The sequence below is a fragment of the Protopterus annectens genome, chromosome 17.part0, assembly GCF_019279795.1.
Source record: "Protopterus annectens isolate FY-2018-M chromosome 17.part0, PAN1.0, whole genome shotgun sequence".
Taxonomy (NCBI): domain Eukaryota; kingdom Metazoa; phylum Chordata; order Ceratodontiformes; family Protopteridae; genus Protopterus; species Protopterus annectens.
This window is the reverse complement of record NC_056751.1, coordinates 378006853-378028991: the sequence shown is the minus strand read 5'-3', so window position 1 is coordinate 378028991 and position 22139 is coordinate 378006853. Positions and strand designations below refer to the sequence as shown.

Below are 22139 nucleotides of genomic sequence, written 5' to 3'. Positions count from 1 at the left end.
AAACCATAACCACTCTAAGCACAGATACTCAAATACTGCCCTCCAGCTCCTACTTCTTGTAGCTATCATAACTTCTATGTATGACATACGCATACAAGCTTCATCCTGCTACCAGGAAATGTTACTTCTCCATCCTCAAACCAGCTTCTTCTTTTTCTTTTCCCATCTTAGCCTTGATTTGGTTTAAGTTAACAGAGTTTCTGTAATATTTAACAGAACTTGTTCTTAGCAATTAGTTCAAATGTTCTCATGCTGTAAATATCTAATTTTATTTTTACTGATGTTTATCAGTACTTAAATGCTAATTATTTAAAGTGCTTTTCCTCGAGTGTGCACTCCTCTACAGAGTCTGAAATGTACCCAGCAGGATCAGCTCTTTATTTTATTTTATAGTAGTGTTAATCAGGTTAAAGTGTCCTGCCTACTCAATCTGGTAAATTTCTTGGAAAGCATTACAGTGGCTGTAGATGGTGACATGTAGTGGATGGGCTACCCCTTGACTTGACAAAGGTCTCAGATATTCTCCATGCTGGCATCATATAAAAGTTAAATACTTTAAGAATCAATGTACTATGTGGTAAGATGGAAACTAAAATGGCTGAAAGCTAGAACCTACATAATGCGAGTTGCAGGTGCCTTATCACAAACTATAAAGGTTACCAGTGGGGTTCCTCTCTGCAGGGTGCAAGGACCTCTCTCCCTTTTGGCATTTACTTTGCATATCTATAAGCAGATAGACATGACCTCTGGCTAAAAGTTTGCAGACATTTGCAAACTGGAGGTTTAAGTCAAGTCACTCTGACACCAAAATCTTCCAGAATGAACTCACCCTGGTAAACTCAATGTAGTAAAAATGGGTTCAAACCAGATGCTAAGGAGTACAGTATCACTTTTGGTAAACATCTCCTCTGTCTCATCATACTGTCTAGACAACATGCCTTTTGTGAAATGAAGCTATACTTAGGAGCATAGGTACTTGGGATGATGGGCATTTTTCTCTTGACCATTATATAACTATGGTCATCAGGCAATCCTTTTACTTAGTTCAGCTAATTGCCATAGGATTATCAAGGCCTAAAGAGGTAAGCACTCCATTATACTCCGCAGTGATCTGGCCAGTTAAGAGTACAATGCCCCCTTTGAGACACGTCACTAAATGTATTAAACAATTAGAAAGACCCAAGATTTCCGAACCAAAAGGTCACAAGCCTCAAGTTTCTGAGCTACCAAGAAAGGATGGAATCTCTATTCCTTTAATCATTATCTTATAGATTTTTTGACTCTTGTTTACCATGTCATTAGAGTCCAATACCTCATCAAATCTAGAAGCAGGGATGTAAATCTTCATCAGCAGATTAAAACATAAAGGAGGGGCAGATGTATTACACAGCATCTCCCAAACCACTGGAAAAAACTTCTGCACCTAAAGCAGGGGCAACTCACTATCTTCCTTTAACCATAAAGTAGATGCCTTGATAGGTTTCAAAAAAATCTACTCCAGGACTGACCATTACGTCCCTCCTGGAAAAAGCATAGCCTTAGGAAGGTTACTGGCAAGGAGAGACTGGTCATGCCATTCAGTGGCCTTGTGATATCTATGAATCTATAAAATGCACAGGAGCCTTAAGCCATGCAGAAATAAGAGTTGTGGGTTAATCAGTGGAGCATCTAAGAGACAATACTGTTGCATCACAGTCAGCAAAATAGGGTGGATTACCCAGGAAACAGTTTTCCCCTTCCTTTTTTAGCAGACTTCTTTTCAAAATGGTTCACTTATAACAATGCTATTCCTTCAAACACCTAGAAAATGTCAAAACCTTCCAGTAAACTCTGATGTCATCATTTTCTATTTCTACTTCTCCCCAGTGTCCACATTATTGATGGTCTCATACAGTGAATACCTTCTTTGTAAGAAGGTCAGTAACCTAGAATGTTTTACCAAATTATTTTAGGTTACAAAATGACATCTTTCCTAACACAACACTTATCTGAAACAAGAAGCAGTGTGTTGTTGCTCAAAAAGCAAAACTTAAAATGCAAGTATTTGTATGTGCTATACTAAGATCCACACAACGGAGATCATAGCTGTTAAGTTGTATTTTACTTGACAGACAGTACCAAGTATTAGTGCTGTTGTTGTGTGCTATAAAAGATGTCCTAATATTGTTCTGTTTGTCTGACCTACATTGTACTCCTAATTTAGAATTACATTGTAAGAGATAGAAACGGACAAATGGATCTTGCTTTTCTAGTTCACTTAACCTATAAAGCGCGCACACAGAACCACAAACTATCTACGTTATGTAGGTATATAACCACCAGATGGCACCAGTGATCTATGTAATATACTAAAGTAAAATGCTCTCTCATGTTACAACATAATGTTTCATGTATAGGTTTACAAACCAACAAGCAGTCACCATAAAAATAAACACATAAATAGATAAACAAAAACTGGCTAAGTATACTCCCAGGGAACTGACAAACTAAACAATCACTATGAATGACTAGGAATCTTGAAGACATTGCTATTGCAAACAAGAGAGAAACAAAGCTTGAAAAGTTAAAACTCTAAATCACATTTTGATATTGATAAAAATACTTAAGACTGTGATCCACCAAACTTCCTTCATTCTCCCAAACATTACTTTTGTTTTTTAAATATACATTTTTGGCTCTTCCCACTAAGTATTAGTGGTCCTGGTGACCCATGCTCAATCGTCAGTTACTTGAAGACAAACGAAGCCCCCAGACCCAAGTGTGGCTTACAAATGAAATGTCATGCTGTTGCCAAGGACATTTTGTTTATGCCATACCCTAACCTCGCCTCATGCACACAATGAGCAGTCAGGGACGTCTGAGCGCCCTTCATGTCTTTGCCAGAGCTGCAGCATGAACCAGGGCACCTATCATCGGGACAGACAAGCCTGCAAAAATGTCATGTTTTGTCTTTAAGCTTCACCTTCAAGTACATACAAACGCACTAAATCCTAGTTATTTGAAGCAATCACTAAAATACATGGCACACAATGCCACAGTCGACACACAGGATTCCACACAAAGAATCATGTTTGCTACACTCTTGCCTATAACTGAAATACATACCTTTAGTCTGCCTATACGTCCTTTTCTATAAATCCACCTTTAGGTATCCTGACATTTCTTTATGCTAAACATTTCTAATTAAATTTATTGCTCATACCAAGAAATAGCTGATAAAGAATCTTATCACCCAGATAAACAAATGTAACAATGTTAAGTAGACTGAGGCAATATTCCTGCCGGCCAGGTATGCAGCTACCAAATCACTAGCCACTAAGATCTTTTTCAGCAGAAGTTTTAGTTTAGGGATTTGGAATGTTCCCACAGCAAACACGAAAAGACAGGTCTAAACACCCCAGGGGGTTTGTTAGCTGCATGGTCCTACAATAAGAGTCACTTTACTGATCAAGATTTAGCATTCTTTGTTTGTTCAAACCTTAGACAATCAATGCTTTTTTCCTCAAAGTGTGTTTTGCATTCTCTGAGATTGCAGACTGCTGGGTAAAGAGGAAACAGCTTCAGCTTATACTTATGAGACTGCTCATTACCTAACATGCAGCAGTCCTAGAGTTGGAGCTCATTACCTATCATGCAGAAGTCCTTAGCGTTGGAGCTCATTACCTATCATGCAGCAGTCCTACAGTTGGAGCTCATTACCTATCATGCAGCAGTCCTAGAGTTGGAGCTCATTACCTATCATGCAGCAGTCCTACAGTTGGAGCTCATTACCTATCATGCAGCAGCCCTAGCGTTAGAGCTCATTACCTACCATGCAGCAGTCCTACAGTTGGAGCTCATTACCTATCATGCAGCAGCCCTAGCGTTAGAGCTCATTACCCACCATGCAGCAATACTAGAGTTAGAGCTCATTATCTATCATGCAGAGGAGTAAGTTGGAGCGGGGAGATAAAACCTCAAATGTTGAGGGTACACGAGTCCTGCACCCTTCAAAAAATGAAATTCCTTTAGTATGTATTAGGATGTGCACTTCTTGCTTGAAACTGTACAGCTTTCAATGCATGTATTTACAGGTTTTTGTGTACTCAAGTTATTTCACTATGTGGTGTTCTAGAGCGCCACTTTAGTCTTGAGCTGTGCATTTTTTTTTTATTAGACATAGGGGATGCATGCATCTAAACTGCAAGGTCAAACCAGACTGCGTTGTCTGCTGATGTTTAAGGAAGCCCTTTGCTCAAGAAATAATGTATATGAAACCAGAAAAGAGATGGAAACAGAAATAAAATAAGATTGTAAAATAAATACAACTAGACCTGAAAAAAAAATCTATTACAGCAGTTAATACAAATAAGACAAATGGATGGTAGGGTTTGGGTTTTGCGTCCCTGCACTGTCATATAATGTACATGACATTGTATCTAGCCCTTATCAAAGTCAATCATGTAGATGTTCCAGAGTAATAGTTATTAAACAATATTTAATAAATTTAAGGATGTAAAGCCAGGATATTAGAAAGGAGGGATAAGACTGAAACTGGCATCTAAAAAGGCTGGGGTGGCTGTTACTGCATATAAAATAAAATTCTTAGGCTTCATTCTTAAGCTGTTCTATACAACTTCATATCCCTACTTAAATAACATGCTAGCTTGAGACACCACAAATAGAGAGCAACCAATCCTTTCTTTTAGTAAACATAAAATGCCTTCAAAATTTATTGGAAGGATGCCAAGTGATTTCTTTTATTAGCACAAAATAGTCTATCATTGGATACTAAAACTACTGCCTCACTTTCACCAAGACTGTAAGGAAATAATCTTTTTCCCATGATTAAATGATAATCTAATTCATCTCTTTCAGATATTATATTCCTGTATTTTGGAACTTTTCAAACATTTTTCAAGCAATGCAATAATTTCATGCCCACCTTTTCCAACTCTGTAAAGCTACAAAGTCAGACCTGTACACAATCCCTCAAGTGATCTCAATCGCACAAATCTGAGCATGCATTGACTGCATTATTAGATTTTAATTTATGCAACCAAACAGGTTGATATAGTATGCAATGAACAGTCAGGGTACAAGGTTAAAGTATCCGTTTTCTATTAATGTCCTAGGATCGTAATAAAGATCAAAGTTTTCATACTTTGCGGCACAATGCATACACTACAACTTATTTAATTTTATGTTTTTGTGAAGAATGTTTGCTCTAAACCTCAAACCCATGTAAGATGCATTTTAAACTCAACATGGTCAGTATCAGCAGCTATATAATGTTATTTTCTGATTCTGAGCCATTCTGGATTTTTTTCCTCCCAAGGACCCCCTCTAAAACATGCTTTCACCAGCAGGGTTAACCTATGCAGTCAATAAAATATGAACAAACAACCTACGTGCAGCTGTAAAGCATGTGAAAAGGTAGGAACTTTCACAGAGCAAGTACAATGTCCCACATTCAACTACCATACATATATATTCACAGAGGGATGTGGACAAGAACTTCTATGAGGGGCCTAACCCCTCTAGTATGCAACCATTTTGTCTGTTTCTGATAAAGAAACAATTTCCATTGATGTACAGTTGTCAAACACAAACGCCACTGGGAGCTCCTCTTATCACAAATGCAAGTTCTTCTATCATATTCTTCCAAGCAACTGTGTCAATGCAGCGGCATTAGGTAAATTTCCTGCATTTTTTCCTGAATTGATTATTAGTCAGGATAACAGGCTACCTTGGGTATCCCCTGAAAAAAGGCCATTGGTATGCTAGGGCCTATCTTGTGAACAAAATTAATAATATAAAGGACTAACACTGAACAATTAAACCACAGTTAATTATCAAATGCAAACAGATAAGTAACAATGCATGACAAAATAATGGGGCTAAGCTGCAAGTAATATTATAGGTTCATAGGTAGGTACTAGGCTACTGGCCCTAGGGCCTATGTAAGCCTAGCCAACAAGGTTCCCTGGTTTCCACCACCCATGGATGCTATTTACCTGCGTCCCTGTCCTCCAGGGCCGGGATGAAATTTCCTATTACCCATCCACTCATCAAGATTTTTCTTTAAGAGTGCTAGTGACTAACTCTGCTTGACATAGACAGGTAGTTTGTTCCAGAGTATGGGAAGTTTCTGGGAAATGAATCTATCCCTCCAGCATGTTCTGTTAATTGTGGTGATGAGGTTTATGTCTCTAGAGTGTGTGGATCTGAGGGATTAGGATTTCTTCAGGTGTAGCATGTCCAGCAGCTGAGGGTTTGACATAGCTTTTCATGTTAGGCAGAGGTCACCTTGGGGTAGGAGATATGCTACGGAGTAAAGCCAGAGTTTTTTGAGGGGGGCAGCGTAAGGTAACAGAGTCCCATTATCCTCTTTGTGAGGTATTTTTGTGGCCTTTCTAGCTGCTACAGATGCCTTGTAAGGTACATTCCAAATGGGGCACTGTACTCTACAATGGGTCTGATGAGTGCCGAGTAGCGGGGGACAATGACTTCTTTTTTCCTAGATGAGAACACTTATGATGAGGTGTGCTACATAGAAGGATTTCCTGACTACTGTGGTGATGTGATCATCAAAGGAGAGGTTACTGTCCACTAGAGTCCCGAAGTCTCTTATCACACCTTCGGTGTTAGGTGGGCTACCGCCTATGTGATAGTCCATGGGTACAGGGATTTTACCAAAGGGGATGACCATGATTTTTTGGCGTTGAGCTTCAGGCCATGACTGACACCAGGCATCAGTCTCGGTGAGGCTTTTTTGCAGGATGTCCACATCATTTGGGGGCTCCAGTATGGCACCCGATTTGCAGTCATCTGTGAACTTTGTCAGCCAGAGGCCCTCTGTGTTGGCCTGTACTTCAGTGAAGTATATCCCATACAGGAGGGGACCCAAGACTGAACCCTGTGGTACTCCACTTGTCACAGGTTTGGAGTCAGATTTGAAGTTCACAATTTTTACAGTGTGGGTTTCTGTCTGTGAGCCAGCTGGCGACCCATCTAGTGACATACGGATTTATACCCAGCTTGGTGAATTTATTTATGCTACCAGAATGGGGGATGGTGTCAAAAGCCTTGGCTAGGTCGAGATAGGTTGTGTGGACTGCCTTACCCTCATCCATAGCTTTGGTGACCATTTCAAAGAAGCTGACCAGGTTCAGGAGACATGATGAGAATGCCCCTCAGAAATCCACAGTGGGTGGGGTCCAGAGTTTGGAGGTTACCAATATCCTTATGAGTTCCATGATAATATGCTCCATGGCCTTGCAGACCAGGCTTGTCTGGCTAATAGGATGATAGTTCCCGGAGTCCGTGGTAGCTCCCCCTTTGTGGAGTGGTACAACTGTTGCCATGCAACATTCAGTGGGTACAAAGCCTGTCGAGAGGCTATGATTGAACATGGTGTTTAGGTGGGACGCTTGTTCATTCTGAAGCTCATGTAGAATGCAGCCAGGGATATTGCCCAATCCCATGAATTCTGCGTTCTTGGCTTTCAATAGTGCAGTTTTCACCTGTTCAGTTGTGATTACAGGGACACTACATTTTTCCAGTATGAATATGGGCCCTTTAGGAGGTGGGGGGGGGGTAATGTTGGCACTGAACCTATCAGTCAGGATGTTGGCGATATCAGTTGGTTCCATGAATTTTGTGCCATTGTGCTGTAGCTCAGAGCAGCTCTGGGTTTTGCCATTGAGATTCTTGACACAGCTGTAAAATGCTTTGTGCTTGTCCTTAAAGTCAGTAGCAATCTTATTTTCATATTTTGCTTTGGAGGATTTTAGGATAGATCTCAGCTTCTTGCTGAGGCTGACCAGGAATCTCCCCCACTCATGGGAGTTTATTTTCTTTTGCAACAGTTTCTTCCTTCTGTTCTAGAGTTTGTTAATAGAGGACCACCAGATTGGTTTCCTTTTTTTAGAAGACTGTGTCTTGGTTCTGTTTGGGATGGCACGATCCATGCACCCATGTAGGTGCTTATCGAGTGCATTTGTATAAGATTTGGCAGTGGTAACTGTATTGTCCATCTGCATGTGTGCTGTGAAGTTGGCCACTTTTGCCTTATGTAGCACAAAGCTGGCTTTGGAGAAGTTTTTTACTGTGGTTTCCTTAGTGGGGGCGGGATGTGGACATCTAGGGTGATTACTTTATGGTCAGATCTGACCAATGAGGAGCTGACTTCAGGTGTGGAGCACCTGTCACTCATGCTGGTAATTACTAGTTCTAGTATATTATTGCCGCTGGTAGGGGAGTGGACAAGTTGATCCAGGGCACTGGAGTTTATGAATTCTAGGAAACATTGAGGAAAGGAGCTGGTACAAGAGTAGTTTTCCCAGTTAATGGTGGGGTAGTTGAAATCTCTCAATATTAGGGTGTTAGGTTGGGCCCTGATATTCTTTATTATATCAAGAAAAGAGGAGTGGGTATCCTGGGGCATGGTGGGGGATCTGTAGCAAGCTAGAATATGGATTGCAGTTTTGTGCAGAGTTAGTTGCACTTGCATAATTTTGGATGAAATTATGTTGGGCAACTAGCCTGGAGGTGTGGTTGTCCTTAATGAATATGGACACATCTCCACCCTTGGTGTTTTGGTCCTGGTTTGATGGTCGAAAGGTATGGTACAAGTTATATCCTGGTAATACAGGGGTGCTCTCTAGAGCCTTGAACCAGGTTTCAGTCACTGCACAGTTATTATTCTCCATTTTAAGGAGTGCCTCGAGTGAGTGCATTTTGAGGTTTAGACTTCTAGCTTTTGAGTAGAATTACCCTCAGTTTTTTTCATCAGTTATGGTGGTGGTTTTATTTTTTGAGCTTTGCCTAAAAAAGGCACTATGGGGCGGCAAGAGCCTTAGCCAGTATCCGGAATTCCAGGGGCAACAGGTGCAGGCCATCTCTGGCAAAGCATTGTGGCCTGTCAACCATGTCATCCCAGGCAGACAAATACTGGATCCCCTTTGAATGACACCAGAAGTTTAGCCAATTGTTGAAGTCAATCATTTTGTCCTTGTATTGCAGTATTATTCTGGGTGAAGGTAGGATGCTACTCAGGGCTAGGGTCATACCTACCTGGATTACAAGATCAGAGAGCTCCTCCACATCTCTTTTCATGTAATCCAGGGAGGTACATCTCAGGTCATTCACACCAACATGGACAATGACTGAGTCATATTTGTACTTGCTGTGGAGTGACCCGAGTGCATGGGTTATGTGGTGGATCCTGTCTAGTGAGGTACATGCCAAATGGGATATTTTACACTATGACTGGTCTAATGAGGGAAGAGTAGAGAGAAGTGATGATCCCTTTTCTTCCTGGATGCAAAACCCTTGGTAATGAGATGTGCCACATAGAAGGACTTTCTGACCACAGTGTCAATGTGGTGGTCGAAGGAGAGGTTGCTGTTAACCTGCATCCCCAGATCTTTTATAATGCCTTCAGTGTTCAGTGAGCTCCCATCGATGTGGTAATTAGTGGGAACTGAGGTTTTACCAAAGGGGATGATTACTCCTTTTTCGCATTAAGCTTAAGGCCATGGTTTTGACACCAGTCATTGGTGTCAGTGAGGCCTTTCTGTAGGATGTCTGCATCACTTGGGGAGTTAATAATGGCTCCCAGCTTGCAGTCGTCTGCAAATTTGGTCAACCAGAGTGCCTCTGTGTTGGCCTGCACTTCTGAGAAGTAGATGTCAAACTGGAGAGGGCACAGGACCGGTCCCTGTGGCACTCCACTTGTGACTGGTTGGCAGTCTGACTTGGAACTTGGAGCCCGCTACTTTCACACTGTGGGTTCTGTGAGCCAATTTGAAATCTGCCTAATGATATAGGGGTTGATGCCTAGTTTGCTGAATTTATCAATACTTCCTGAGTGAGGAATGGTATCAAAGGCCTTGGCCAGATCGAGGTAGGCTGTATGAACTGCCTTACCTTCATCCTCCGCTCTGGTGACTTGACTCAAAGAAGTCAACCAGGTTGAGCAGGCATGATCTACCTTTCGCAAATCCAAACTGTGTGGGATCTAGAGTTTGGAGCTCCCCTATATCCTTATTAATTAGGTCCATGATGATTCACTCCATAGCCTTACATATCAGACTAAACAGAAAATTGGGGCAATAATTTCCAGGGTCTGTAGTCGCTCCTCCTTTATGGAGAGGGATGACTGTAGTAGTGTACCATTTGGTAGGGACAAAGCCTGAGGTGAGGCTGTGAGTGAACAGAGCACACAGATGTGGTGCTAGTTCACTTTGTAATTCATGTAGAACACAGCCAGGGATATTGCTGGGTCCGATGGAAGCTATATTTTTGGCCTTAGACAATGCAGCTTTAACCTGTGCCGCAGTAATGCTGGATGCCTAGCATTCTTCCGGTATTGAGATTGGTCCTTTGGGGGCGGGGTAAAGTCAGCACTGAATATGTCACCAGTATGTTGGCAATATCTGTTGGCTCAGTATAGGAGGTGCCATTGTGCAGTAACTCGGAGTAAATCTTGGTATTGCCATGGAGATACTTGATATAACTATAGAAGGATTTGTGGTTGTTTTTTTAGTGTCTGACACAATTCTGCCTTCACGGCTGGCTTTGGAGGTTTTGATGAGGGATCTTAACTTTTCGTTGAGGCTAATAAAGGAATTTTTCCAGTCTTGGGACTTCACCTTTTTCTGCAACAGTTTCTTCCTTCTGTTGTAGAGTTTATTAATGGAAGGGGACCACCAGACTGGCTTCCTTTTTTTGGAAAGCATTGTGGTTCTGTTGGGTATGGCCAGTTCCATGCATTTATGTATGTGTTCGTATAGTGCATTGGTGCACGATTCAGAAGTCATGCATCTATTTTCCATTGGCATTTGTGCCGTGAAGTTAGCCACCTCTGTTTTTAGGAGTCCAAAGTCAGGTTTGGATAAGTTTTTCATGGTGGACACCTTTACGGGGAGTGTGGTTTAGATGTGGATTTCCATGGTGATTAGTTTTTGGTTGGATCTAGCCAGGGAGGAATTGACTACTGGTGTAGAGCAACGGTTGCCCATGTTAGTAATAAGCAGGTCAAGGATGTTATTTCCTCTAGTGGGGGTAAGAATGAGCTGGTCTAGGGCATTGGAACTGATGGATTCCAGGAAGTGTTGGGCCAGTGCATTGGTGCATGAGTAGTTTTCCCAGCTGATGGAGGGGAAGTTGTAGTCACCTAGTATGAGAGTGTTGGGTTGGATCTTAATAGTTTCCAGGGTGCTTAGGAATGTGGAGTGAGAGTCTTGGGACATGGGTGGAGACTTATAGCAGGCTATGACCTGAATCACCGTCTTACCCAAAGTTAGTTGTACCTGGAGTATCTCAGGTGCATTATGCTGGGCTACTAGTCTGTAGGTGTGCAAATCCTTTACAAATATGGAGACACCACTGCCTTTGGAGCTTCAGTCCATGTTCTGGGTCTGAAATGTATGGAATGAGTTACAGCCTGGTAGCACAGGGGTGCTTTCTGCTGCTTTAAACCAGGTCTCTATTACAGGACAAATGTCGATGTTCTCCATTTTGAGGAGTGCTTTGAGCGAGTGCATCTTGAGATTTAGACTTCGTGTTGAGAAGTATGACCCTCAGATTGCATTTATTTATAGCCATTACGGCAGTAATTTGGTCTTTGGAACACCGCCTAAAAATGCACTATAGGGGTGGCAAGAGCCTTAGCCAGTACCCAGAAACTCAGGGGTGACAGATGCAGGCCACCTCTGGCAAAGCATCGAGGTCTGTCAGTCATGTGATCCCAAGCAGCCATACTGGATCCCCTTAGAATGCCACCAGAAACTTGGCCAATTACTGAAGTCAATCATTTTTTGTTTGTACTGTGGAATCATTCTGGGTGATGGTAGGATGCTGCTCAGGGCTGGGGTCATACCTGCCTGGGCCACATAATCCAAGAGGTTCACCATGTCTCTTTTCATGTAATCCAGAGAGGTGCATCTCAGGTCATTCACACCCAATGGACAATGATAGAGTCATACCTGTACTTGTTGTGGAGTGACCTGAGTGTGTGTGTTATGTGTTGGATTCTGGTACCCGATAGACAGCTGACTGTTACCTTCTCCTTATTCAACCTAGTGAGCGAGACAGTGTGCCTCACTATTGAGTTACATATGATTGCTGTATTGGGCAAGCTGTTTTGCCTTAGGGGCTTAGGTTGAGGGGCACACTGTCTAGGTCTTGTTGATAGAGTTCATTTCTGCCTTAGAGGTCTCTGCTGTTTGGGTAGATTTCTATTGAGAGCCTCCGCGAAGGTGGGTGTGTGTTTTTGTGTGAGAGTGGGTGTTCTGGAGGGCTGTGTGTTCCATGTGGTGTGGTGCAGGTGTTGACCTTCTCCTCTTGACCAGCTATTCTGGTCTTGGCTGTAGAGTGCATGGCTTCCAGTTTGGAGATACAAGCGCATCTCTCACAAGTCTGAGTGTTGGGAGGTAAGAAGAGAGGGTTGTCTGTGTACATGAGGCAGTTGCTACACTGCCTCAGAATGCCCAAGTTCACCAGGTTAACAGGAGAAAGCACAGGAAACTGAATTTTAGACATGCCAGGAGCGATGGTCATCATTACGAAGTACTGGGGCTGTTTCCTTATAGGACATCTAGTGCTGATAGCACTTGTGTATGCTACAATTATTGCTACAAAAAGCCTTATGAAGTGCTAGGCGAATAAGATAATTAAAGTGCAAGAGAGAAGAGAAAGTTGAAAGGGATAGGAAAAAAACTGCCCAACCAGCCCAAAAAAAGTACAGTTTTGTACCTACCATAAATGTAGATGTTCGAGTGTTCACCCTGCTGCAGTCATCACACTTGGGTTATCCTGCCGTCAGGCGTCCATGATCAGCCAATTCCAAAGTCTTGGTCCGGCGTCGGTTGCTGTCGCTTCTTCCCTGAAGTCAGTGCATCATGGGTATATAAGAGGCATCCAACGCCATTTTCTTCAGTTTTTCTTGCCCCAGATGTCAGGTGCCCCCAAAAAGTAGGCAAAATATATATATGTATATATATGGCTATATAAAAATAAAACAAAACCCTTAGGTACAAGCAAATACACCACAGAGGTAGTATAGGATAAAGTGGTAGAGATAAGTTCAGCTAGTTCAGAGGGGATGGAGGGAGGGTAACCTGGACTGCAGCAGGGTGAACACTCGAACATCTACATTTATGGTAGGTACAAAACTGTACTATGTTCATCGTGTTACACTGCTGCAGTCATCACACTTGGGTTGAATCCCAAAGCTAAGGAGGGGAGGTTGAGTCAAATAGGGTTAGAAGAGGCTAGTAGGCCCTGCAAAACTGCAGTGGCAAAACCAGCTTAGTCTTAGAGTAAAGAGGTAAGTGATGGTGTTTGGTGAAGGTGTGCACTGAACTCCAAGTAGCAGCTTCCAGAATATCCTTGGTTGGCACTCCCCTGAGAAAGGCTGCTGATGTAGCTGTAGCCCTGGTGGAGTGGGACCTAATGTTAGAAGGTACTGGTTTCCCATGATGTGTGTAGCAGAAACGTATGCAATGTCCTATCCATTTAGAAATGGTCTGTTTTGAGATAACTTTTCCTTGTGATCCTGTAGCATAGGCTACAAAGAGCTGGTCAGTTTTTCTGAAAGCCTTAGTTTTATCCAAGTAGTAACGTAATTGCCTGTGAATGTCCAAAGAGTGCAGGAGTCTTTCTCCTTTGTTCTGGGGATTTGGGAAGAAGGTGGGCAAGTGAATGGCTTGATTTAGGGCTACACTGGATACCACCTTTGGCATAAAGGAAGGATTAGTTCATAGAGAAACTCTGTCTTGATGAAAAATTAGGAAAGGTTCCACTGCCATTAGTGCCTGTAGCTCTGAGACTCTTCTAGCTGAGGTTATTGCTAGTAGTAGGGCAGTTTTCCATGAAAGAAATTTTAATTCAGTTGAAAAAGCTGGTTCAAAGGGCGGCAGTGTAAGCTTTTCCAGGACAAAGTTGAGATCCCAAGTAGGTGTTGGAGCTCTCCTTGGCGGTCTTAAGTTCTTAGCCCCTCTGAGGTACTGTCTTAGGAGTGGATGTGAAAATAAAGGAGGATCCGTGCTGTAATGAGCTGACATTACTGAGGCGTGTATCTTAACAGATGAAAAGGAAAGTCCTTTGTGTAACATCTTAGTTAAATATTGTAGAATCTGAGGAATGTTCGGCTCCAGGGGATTTAGGCCTTTAGCCTGGTTCCAGGAGCAAAATCTTTTCCATTTGCCTGAATAGGTTTTCCTGGTGCTGGGCCTCCTGGCCTCCAGAATGACATCCATAACAGCTTTGGATAAAGGTGTTGGCTGGTTGTTTAGGTAATTTGCCATGCAGCCAGGTTTAAAGTCTTTTTTTTTTTTTTTTTAAACAAGTTTATTGTTTTAACATACAAGAGAAATATCATAACAATTTTATACAAATAATTAAAAATAGGTATTATTATAATATTCAACAAAACAACTAAAGTATTTACAAAGACATCCACTACAATCAGATCAATTAATTAAACTAAAATACTGTGCTATTGAAATTAGAATTTTTTAACAGATTTTGTAAATTATCCCATACAATAAAATGTGATGTTTTTCTAGTTGTTCTCATTCTAATTGTGCTTATTTCCATATGACACATTATATTCATAACATTTTTAAATTCATTGAACGAAGGAGGTGTATCTGAAATCCAATTTCTAGTTATTATTTTCCTAGCCACTGCTAGGATAGACCATAACAAGGGAAGCTTAATCTTTTTAACACATTGAGGTACAGGTGTGTTGAATAATATAAGAGACTTAGAAATAATGAAATTATCTGTAAAAAGAGCCTGCAAAAATTCATTAATTGACTTCCAGTATTCTTTCAACTTCATACAGTCATAAAACATATGAGCCCAGTCAGCTTTAATTTCTACATTACATCTCTTACATAGATTATCTTTATTATTAATTTTATTCATCATCAAAGGTGTATAAAAAGATCTATGTAAAAATGTAAAAATTTCCATGTATAAAGTCTCCAGACAATGGAAGATGTAGTTCTATAAGCAGATTCATATATTGTTTATCTTGTTGAGTTGGTGGGTCCCCATTAATAGAGGTGAAATAATTCCAGTATGAATCTACATTGTAAAAAGTTTCTTGTCTGATAATTTTATGTATATTCAAGTAATCAATCAGTTTTGGAATAGATTCTTTAACTGTTATAGACATTAGATCTATTCTATCAATGAGATGTTGTCTAAAGATCTGAACCTCTAACCAGCAAGTTTCTCTTAGATCAAATTCTTGTTTTAAGAAATCTAGATTTTTAACTAGGTTTAAAGTCTTGAGCTGGCTGTGTAGAATCAGATTGTCTCGCTGGGTGAGCAGGTGAGGAATTTGTGGCAAAATCCATGGTGGGCCCTGGGCCATGGTCCTTAAAATTTGATACCAATGTTGGCATGGCCAATCTGGTGCAACTAGAATTATTTGTGGCCTCTCTAATCTGACTTTCAGCAGTACCTTTGCTAGAAGAGGCAGTGGAGGGAAGGCATACACTGTTAATGTTTTCCAACTGAATGAGAGAGCGTCCACTTTCCAAGCTAGTGGATGGAAGGTCCTTGTGCAAAATTTTTGAAGTTGGTGGTTGTAGGGGCTTGCAAACAGATCTATGTCTGGGCGTCCCCATTTTTGAGCTATCATTGCAAATACTTGTGGATCTAGTTTCCATTCGTGTGGATCCATGATGTTTCTGCTTAGGTCGTCTGCCAATGTGTTTTTCTTTCCTGGCAGGAATTGTGCTTGTAATTGAACCTGGTAAGACAGTGCAGTGTTCCACAAGGTCATTGCTTGCCTGCATAGAGAGTAGGAATGTGTGCCCCCTTGCTTATGTACCACATAACTGTGGTGTTGTCTGTCCTTATTAGTAGTTGTCCTGGGTGTAGAAGGTCCTTGAAAGCTGTTAGAAATGCTAGCAGTGCAGAATGCCCTTTTTGATTGATATGCAGGTGTCTCTGATCTGTAGTCCATTTGCCCTGAATGCACTGTCCTGCCATGTGTGCTCCCCAGGCATAGTCTGATGCATCTGTTTGTCATAGTTTGCCTGGCTGTGGGTAAGGTGAAAGGCTGACCCTTGTTGAGGTGATATGCCTGTGCCCACCATAGAAACTCCTGTTGAAGGCAGGAAATGAGTGGAATCATTGTTTCCAAGCTGTGGCTGTGCTGAGTCCATACACTTTTCAGGTACCACTGTAATTTCCTCATATGCAGTTTTGCAAATGGTATTAGTAGAATGCAAGACGCTGTGAATCCCAAGGGCTGCAGAATTTTTCTTGCAGGGAGTTGGGTCTTTGTTACCATTATTTTGAAATATTGAGACAGTTGTCATTGTTTGTCTGGCGTGGGATAAGCCATCTGGGCCGTTGTATTCAAGCTGGCACCCAGGAATTTTACGTTTTGTGAGGGCACTAGTTTTGATTTCTTTTCGTTTACTGTGTACCCTAGGCAACTTAGAAGGTGTTTGACAAATGCCAGATGCTGTAAAAGAATGTCCTTGCTTTCTGCTTGAATAAGACAGTCGTCCAGGTATGGGTATATTTGAATTCCTCTTTGTCTGCAGTATGCAATTACTGGTGCCAGGCATTTTGTGAAGACCCTGGGCACAGTAGATAAGCCATAGGGCAGTGCAGAGAATTGATAATGTGTTGAACCTGCAATGAAGCGGAGGTATCTTCTGCAATTTTGTCTGATAGGGACATGCAGGTATGCCTCCTTGAGGTCCAAAGTGACTAGCCAAGCATTCTTGCCCAGCATGGGAAGAAGCTGCTGTAGTTATAGCATCTTGAATTTTGGTACTTGCAGATAGGTGTTCAGAATTGAAAGATCCAGAATGGGTCTCCATGCTTTGTCCTTTCTTGGAACTAGGAATAGTCTTGAGTAAAATCCTTGTCCCTGCTCCTGTGTAGGTACCTGTTAAATGGCTCTCATGTTCATGAGAGATGTAATTTGTTTTTGTGCCTCTGCCCATTGATTTGGTGGCAGGTTTGGCATTCCTTTTTTCTTTGGTAAGGTATGAAAGTGGAATCTGTATCCTTGAGAGACTATGTTTAGAACCCATTTGTCTTTTGTGATGATGTGCCAGTTGTCTGAAAAAATGCTAGTTTTCCTCCCAAGGGTGTTGCCAGGAGAGATTTGCTTGGTAGTTTGAGGATAGAGTCATTGTGTCTGCCTTCTGCTAGCTTGGGGCCGGTCTTCTCCTCCTTTCTGGGTAGCAGAACCCCATTGGCGAGGTTTGTAAGTGCCCTGTGACTGACCTCTGCCCCTTGGGCATCTGTATTTGCCCCTCTGTGATCTGTCTGAAGCTGGAAAGGACCAATTTTTTTGTTGGCCAATTTCTGCTGAAGCGAGGGGGTTGTATCTGCAAGAAATCCTTGACCATTTGCATAGATTTAGCCTTATCCTCCATTTTCTTTAAAACCTCTTCTGCTTTGACACCAAATAATACATCCTGTTGTAAAGGTGCATCTAATAATTTTGCTTTAACATGGTCAGGGAGGGTTTGCTCTTTTTACCAAGCATGTCTACGAATGACTGAGCCAGTAACAGCTGCTCTACAGGAAGCTTCCAGTGAATCAAATCCGCATTGTAAAGTATGCTTGCCCACCTGTTCAGCTGCATGCAACAGATCCTGCATCTCCTTGAACGCAGGCTGTTCTGAGTGTGTGCTCATTTTTTGTTTTAACTGAGACATCAGGAATTGTTGATATTTCAACATGTGAAACTGGCAATTTAATGCTCTCATAGCCAGAGTTGCAGAGGTGCATATTTTCTTTCCCCATCTATCTAGGGCTCTGGAATCTCTTTCAGAGGGCACAGGATTTTTAGCCATAGAAGCCTTTGCTCCCTTAGGACCCTGGGATATGGTTTCTGGGTCAGTTACAGGGCTTTTATAAAGGAATTTGTGTGAGTCAGATACTCTGTAGTATCGGTCTGGTTTGGCTGGAGCAGGAGGTAGAGAGTCTGGATTTAAACTAGACTCCAAGAAGACATTATCCACAATATCTAAAACAGGAGGAATAGCAAGAGGTCTGTGCTGGGGTAATAGAATGAACTCTCGGAGCCTTTTCTTAGAATCTGAGTAATCCTGGCCTTCCCAGTGGAAATGTTCCCTCATGGCATGTAATGTTTCCCCAAAGGAGTAGTCTTCAGGGGGAGATGCTGAGGGAATAGAGTCTTCAGCATCAGAATAAGGTGGAAAAGTGTAATCCTGTTCCTCAGAAGAATCTGAGGAGAAAGAAACCTGGTCAGAGGATGCATAATCCTCCTCTTGTCTTGGTCTTTTATCAGGAGGGGGATGGGAACCCCTGATAAGGGTAATTAAATCTTCAGCCATCTTAAGCATCTGTTTCTTAGGCATGGGGCCTTGACCTGTAGACTGATGAACAGTTTTCTTAGGTTTTAAAGGAGTTTTAAGTTTAGCATAAGATTTAATGGTGAGTGTAGTCGGTCTGAAGACACCTTCTGCAACCGAAGGTGTTTCCTCTGCATCGGTGTCTAAATCTGCTCCGGTGTCGGTAGATGGCTGCGTCGGCCTAATAGACTCCGCATGGGAGTCGGCAGCTGTCTGGGGTTCCAGCTCTGTGGTCGTCAAGGGCTGCATAGGCGCCTCACTGAAAACCAGAGAACCGGCGACAGGCCCAGCTGAGGCCTCGGGGTCTGGCTTATTCCTAGGCTGTCTGTCTTTATCCTTGTGTTTTTTAAGAATTGCGGTCGTCGGCTGCTCTGACAGCATGATATAATTGAATTTCCTACCAAAATAATGCCGTGTGAAGTCAAAAAGTACAGTTTTGTACCTACCATAAATGTAGATGTTCGAAGATCCACATTGCTGCAGTCCTAACACTTGGGTAGTCCGCTGTCCCAGTCGGCCCGAATACCAAAGTATAAGGCTGACGTCGGTCAAGGCACATTAGTCTGACGTCAGGACGTCAGGGTACAAATGCGCATGACCGACATCATTTCCTCAGTCTTTTCTTGCCCCAGATGTCAGAAGACCCTAAAAAGATAAGGCCAAAACCAAAAAACACCAAACACTCCTGTACCAAATGTATGTACAATATATACAAATTTACAAAAGTACAACCCCACCCACACAACCACCCCTAAACACAGAGGGGAAGGAGGGAGGGTAAATTGGACTGCAGCAATGTGGATCTTCGAACATCTACATTTATGGTAGGTACAAAACTGTACTATGTTCTTCATCTCACATTGCTGCAGTCCTAACACTTGGGTAGAATCCCAAAGCAGAGGTAAGGGAGGCTGGCAAATCACAAAGAAGCTGGAGCTGTCAACATGCCCTGCAAAATAGCCGTGGCAAAACCAGCCCTAGATTTAGAGTAGAGAGGAAGGTGGTAATGCTTAGAGAAAGTATGCACTGAACTCCAAGTAGCTGCCTCCAAAATATCCTTAGTTGCCACCCCCCTTAGAAATGCTGTTGAAGTGGCAGTAGCCCTAGTGGAATGAGGCCTGATCCCAGCTGGAATCTCCTTGCCATGATGGGAATAACAAAATGCAATGCAAAACCCAATCCACTTAGAAATAGTTTGTTTTGACACAGGCTTGCCCTGAGAACTCAAAGCAAAAAAACAAACAACTGCTGAGACTGCCTAAAATCCTTAGTCCTGCTTAAATAATAACGCAACTGCCTGTGTACATCTAAAGTGTGCAAAATCTTTTCCCCCTTATTTTGGGGATCTGCATAAAAGTAGGCAAATGAATAGTTTGGTTTAAAGCCACACTAGAGACCACCTTAGGCATAAAGGATGGATTAGTACGTATTAATACCCTATCCTTATGGAAAATCAAAAAAGGCTCAACCGCCATAAGGGCCTGCAATTCAGAAACCCTTCTTGCAGAAGTAATGGCCAACAAAAAAGCAGTCTTCCATGACAAGTGTTTCAATTCAGCAGTAGCCGCAGGCTCAAAAGGTTGTAGAGTAAGTTTCTCCAACACAAAATTGAGGTCCCAAGCAGGAGTAGGAGCTCTACGTGGTGGTCTTATATTCTTTGCCCCTCTAAGAAATTGCTTGAACAAAGGATGAGAAAACAATGGTGGGTCACAATCATAGTGAGCTGAAATTGCTGCAGCATGAATCTTAATGGAAGAGAAAGACAAACCTTTGTCCAATAACTCAGTAAGATATTGAAGAGCCACACTCAAATTAGGCTCAGAAACCTCCAAATCCTTTGCTGCACTCCAAAATAAAAATCTCTTCCATTTTTCTGTGTACACTTTCCTTGTACAAGGTCTTCTGGCTTCCATAATCACATTCAAAACTTGTTGAGGAAGTTGAGACCTGCTGTGGTTCAAAACAGAATATGCCAGGCTGTTAGATGAAGAGAGTGAAGCTTGACATTGAGTAGATGACCGTCCCTCTGAGACAATAGGTGTGGAATCAAAGGTAAAGGCCATGGAGGCATCTTTACCAGACTCCTCAGTAATGGGTACCAGTGTTGCCGAGGCCAATCTGGAGCTATTAAAATCATCCTTGGCTTGTCTTGTCTGACCTTTAGGAGTACCTTTGGGAGGAGAGGCAGAGGTGGAAAGGCATACACATGAAGATTTTTCCAACTGAAAGAAAGAGCATCCACTTTCCAAGCTGTGTGATGAAACCTTTTTGTGCAAAACTTTGGCAGCTGGTGGTTTAGTGGAGAAGCGAACAGATCTATGTCTGGAGTTCCCATGACACTGTCAATTTCGAAATACATGAAGATCCAGTTTCCACTCGTGGGGATCCATGATTTGCCTGCTTAACACATCTGCTAAGGAGTTCTGTGCTCCGGCAGAAACCTTGCCTGAAGATTTAGTTGCAAGCTGAGCGCAGTCTCCCACAAAATCATTGCTTGCCTGCATAGAGGATAAGAATGTGTTCCCCCTTGTTTGTTGATGTACCACATGACAGTTGTGTTGTCTGTTAGAATCAACACTTGCCCTGGAAGAAGTAACTCCTTGAAAGCCATTAATGCAAACTGGACTGCTAACATCTCCTTCATGTTGATATGTAGATGCTGTAGTCTGGCAGGCCACTTGTCTTGTATCCACTTCCCATTCAGATGAGCTCCCCAAGCTATGTCTGAGGCATCTGTCGTTAGAATCTGACTCGCCTCTGGCCGGGTCACAGAGAGTCCCTTGTTTAGGTGACATTCCTGAGCCCACGACAAAATTCCTTTTGAATGCAAGGTATTATTTGAATGACAGTGTCCAAATCCTGGCAGTGCTGTGTCCATACATTTTTGAGATACCATTGCAGCTTCCTCATATGCAGTTTGGCATTGGGAAGCACCAGAATACAAGATGCCATGAACCCTAAGGCTTGAAGGACTGTCCTTGCAGTCAGCCCGGACTGAAGAGATAGTTGATGGAAGTAAAGGGAAAGATTCTTTTGTTTGTCCGGGGTTAAAAGGCCATCTGGGTTGCTGTATTCAGTCTCACACCCAGAAAGCACATGTCTTGAGAGGGTACTAGACTGGACTTTATTTCGTTCACAGAATACCCCAGGCATCTTAGCACTGCTATCACATATTCCAAATGCTGAAAAAGGTCTTCCTTTTCTTGAGCCAGAATCAGGCAGTCGTCCAAGTAAGGATAGATTTGTATTCCTTTTAGCCTGAAGTAAGCTATCACTGGAGCCAGAACTTTTGTGAATACTCTGGGCGCAGTAGATAAGCCAAAGGGCAATGCAGAGAACTGATAATGGGAATTCCCAGCTCGAAAACGCAGATACTTCCTGCAACTTAGTCTGATAGGCACATGAAGGTAAGCCTCCTTGAGATCTAAAGTTACCATCCAGTGATCTTTTCCCAGCAGAGGTAAAAGCTGTTGTAACGTCAACATTTTGAACCTGGGAATGTCTAGATAAGTGTTGAGGATAGATAAATCCAAAATTGGTCTCCACGTGTTCCCCTTTTTTGGTACTAGGAACAGGCGAGAATAAAATCCTAGGCCCCTTTCTGGCACAGGAACCGGCTGAATGGCCCCTATTTGGAGTAACAGAGAAATTTGCTTGTGAGCCTCTTTTCTTTGTAGAGGAGGAATGTCTGGCATGCCTTTGAAAGGAGGCAAGGTATGGAAATAAAACCTGTAACCGTGGTGAATGATATCCAATACCCATCTGTCTTGGGTAATTAAATTCCAATTT

General features: G+C 42.3%; 1 protein-coding gene across 1 annotated transcript in view; it reads right to left on the bottom strand.

Moving 5' to 3' along the window:
• KCNQ1 (potassium voltage-gated channel subfamily Q member 1) overlaps nt 1-22139 on the bottom strand; it is a 2495454-nt gene that overhangs the window by 1866231 nt on the left and 607084 nt on the right. The gene's annotated exons all lie outside the window — the stretch shown is intronic.